Source organism: Myotis daubentonii, chromosome 9 (assembly GCF_963259705.1).
Source record: "Myotis daubentonii chromosome 9, mMyoDau2.1, whole genome shotgun sequence".
Taxonomy (NCBI): Eukaryota; Metazoa; Chordata; class Mammalia; order Chiroptera; family Vespertilionidae; genus Myotis; species Myotis daubentonii.
Window position 1 is genome coordinate 36,312,333 of NC_081848.1, and position 3,758 is coordinate 36,316,090.

Consider the following 3,758-nt stretch of genomic DNA (forward strand, 5'->3'; position numbering starts at 1 on the left):
GGAGCTGCTTAGAACTGCACTATTTCCCTAGGGAACCACCTGGCAAGTGTTGCACTATGGGCAAGACCAAATAACTAAAGCAATTTGGCATGGCCAAGAAGGAGTGTGCTCCACAGGAGTTAAACTCATTGCCTGGGGCATCTATATAATACAATTTACAGTAAACTACTTTGTATGTAACTGCCCATCTTGCAAATACAGAAAGGGATGCTTCAGAAAGAGAAGTCAAACACAATTCTCTCTAATGAAATAGTGAAGAACAGCTTTAAGTGACCAAGTGCAGAACTTGGCAGGCAGATTCAGTGCAAAAGTTTTAAGGTTTTATTTAGAGATTCTTCAGAAATCTCTCTCTCTCTCTCTCTCTCTCTCTCTCTCTCTCTCTCTCTCTCTATATATATATATATATATATATATATATATATATATATATATATATATCCTATATAATAAAAGACAAAAAGGGTAATTAACCATACCTCTGCTACACTTCCCATTGGCTAATCAGGGTAACATGCAAATTAACTGCCAAGAAAGATGGTGGTTAATTTGCATAGGTAGGCACAATGATGGGAGGCGAAAGGGGAAGGAGGAAGCCGCCTGCTGCTGACTGCTATCGGAAACCCAGGTGGCAGCCAAGAGCCATGATTGGAGAACTGGGCTGTCTTTGCCAGTCCTGGGCCAGCAATCGCCTGGCTTCTCAGATCACCAATCACCAGTGATCAGAGAAGACCCAGAGGCGGGGCCAGAGGCCGGGCTCTAAAGCTGCCTGGGGACGCGATCAGGTCCCCAGGGGCAACGTAGACAGGCCCCAGAAGGAGACCCAGAAGGAGACCCAGGGGCGTCCCAAATGGAGAGTCTCCGTGGTCAGAAGGCATAGTATCGGGATGGAATAAAGACAGAGGTGACTCAGATGCCTGGCTAGCAAGTAGGGCCTTTCAGCCAGGACTCCTGGTGGGGGTGGGGCAAGGGAGGCAGCTGGAAATAGAGAACTACTACTCCCAGGAGGCTTAGCGGCCAGGGCCTGGTTGCCTGGCTGTGGAATTGGATGGGGCGTGTTATTTTGTGAGCCACTTTAACCTAGAGGTTTGCAAGGTTGGAAGTTCTGCCCTGGGAGCCAGGGAGAAATGGAGCTGGAGCAGAGAGAGGGGTCCATGGCCCCCGTGGGCTCTGAGGAGTTCTCAGCACCTCCTGGCTTGGAGCTGGCGCTGCCTCTGCTGTTTGGTGGTCACATCCTGGAGAGCGAGCTTGAAACCAAAGTGGAGTTCATGTCTGAGGGTCTGGGCAGCTCCAGCCTCCAGGAGCGAGAAGAGGAGGAGGCAGCTCGAGGCCGAGGCCGGTGGCAATGCCAACGGTAACTCAATCACAGAAAGTACCAGGCGCTGGGTCGGTGCTGCAGGAAGATCGAGCAAGCGAAGGAGTGGGTCCTGAACAGGCTCCATCAGGTACAGAGGATAACAGGGAGACTCCAGCAGGAGCGGAGGTTCCTCATGAGGGTGCTGGACTCCTATGGTGACGACTACCAGGCCAGCCAGTTCACCATCTTATTGGAGGACGAGGGCAGCCAGGGCACAGACGCCTCCACCCTAGGCAATGCTGAGAACGAGCCTCTGGAGAAAGAGGGGCTGTCCCCGCCCAGGAGGACCCCAGCACCTGCAGAAGCCAGCAGCCCTGCCCCTGGCGAGGGGCCCAGTGGGCGGAAGATGCGGCGAGCGCCATAGGAAGGGCACCGGGCGGGAGTCCCGCTGACTCTGGAGCTGGTCCCCATGCAGATAAAGGTGGAGGAAGACTTTGGCTTCAAAGTGGATGAGGCTCTGGACTCAAGTTGGGTTTCTCAGGGCCAGACAAGCTGCTGCCCTACCCCATCCTAGCCAGCTCCCCCTTTGACTGACCCTCCAATAAATGGACCCCATGCTCCCCTCAGCAAAAAAAAAAAAAAAAAAAAAAAAAAAACTTATAGAGGCATGCTTATAGGATCAAATAGTATAAAAATAGATGTAACAGGACAATAAAAGAGAACCTGGCTATGATGATCACCTGCACACTGCCTCTGCGTCATTCCTTCTTCGCAGACTCTGTCCACACCTTTGGGAACCCCTGGACCTGCTGGGTTAGGACCCCAACATTCCTCTTCTTATAAGGACTTCAGTGAGATGGGCTAAGGGTACCACTGGATCTGCCTCAATTTAATGTAATCCCCTATTTAAAGATCTTATCTCCATATACAGGTGCATTCTGAGGTTCTGGGGATTAGAATTTTAACATACATTTTGTTGATTACCCAAATCAGCCCTTAACAACCAGCATGTTTCAGAAAGTAGATTCCTACAGGGTTATTTACTAAACATTCAGAACTATTTTTAAAAGAATTAAGCCCATCGCCCACCATGCGGGCCCCTCCCAGTGAAGAGTGAAGGCCAGGGTTCCGGGAGCCGGAGGAAAACTGGTGCCAGCAGCCAGGGGAAGGGACCCCCAAGGGACCCCAGATTGCAAGAGGGCACAAGCCGGGCTGAGGGACCCACCTGAGTGCACAAATTTTTGTGCACCGGGCCTCTAGTGTATATATGTAATATGCATGTGTATACATATAATACATATATTTGTATTTCAATTTATAAAAATGTGTTTTTACAATATGTCTCACCTCAAAAAGAAAAAAAAAATGAAAGGCAAATAACTGAATCTAGTGATAGAATGACTGGTATGAATACTTCCAAGCGACCCTCACCCATTTGTCCTAGAACTAGAGATGTCTGTGGCCCTCACCACACATTGATTCCAGAATGTCCCAACAGTACTGTGGAAAGAGGACAGGCTTGGCAGTCACGCAGATGAATGTTTTAATTCTAACCCCTCCACGTACTTGATGTGTGTGCCTAAACAAGTTAATCAGTATCAGTGAGCCTCAGGTTTTCAGCTCTTACTAGGGTTGATTAAATATCAACCTCTCTGAGAAGTGGGGAGAACCAAATGACAAACTATCACTTATATTGGGTATCTCAACTCTTTTCAGTTAATAAGATCCACCACATATAGTGTGAGGCAAAAATAGGTTTTCCGTTATTTGTATGGAAAATAATACGGTAATTAATAAATAACACAAGGATAAACTCTGTGTTTTGCATACTCACAACTGTACCCTGCATTTATTGGAGCTTCTAATTTTTGGTGGAATGAACACCCTAGGACAGTGATGGCGAACCTTTTGAGATTGGCGTACCAGCATTTTGAAAAACCCTAACTTAACTCTGGTGCTGTGTCACATATAGAAATTTTTTTATATTTGCAACCATAGTAAAACAAAGATTTATATTTTTGATATTTATTTTATATATTTAAATGCCAATTAACAAAGAAAAATCAGCCAAAAAAATGAGTTCGCATGTCACCTCTGACACGCATGTCATAGGTTCTTCATCACTGCCTTCGGACAAAATAGTAGCCTGCCTATTCTTGGTAAAAGTGAGAATTTGAAATATTCCTCTTACCCTAGGCTCTATGATACATTTCATTAGGCTTTTTGTAACCCAAAGGGCAGAGTACCCCCAAGGCAATCAGACTTTCTTAAGGACTGCTGTCATAGCTATCTTATATTTTATCTTACAAAGGACCTTCATGTAGTAAGAAGTCAATAAATATTTGTGGAATGAATTAATTAAAAACTAACAAGACTGAGACCTCAATTAATGAGGTGTGGTTATTGTATTTTCCTAAACTCGACTGAAGAGGACAAATGCAAACAAACAATAATGACAAGCTAC

At 46.1% G+C, this 3,758-nt stretch overlaps 1 pseudogene; it reads left to right on the top strand.

The window, feature by feature from the left end:
* The first annotated feature begins 1,124 nt into the window (after positions 1–1,124).
* LOC132242068 (TCF3 fusion partner-like) lies at positions 1,125–1,888 on the top strand (annotated as a pseudogene).
* The last annotated feature ends 1,870 nt before the right edge of the window (positions 1,889–3,758 follow it).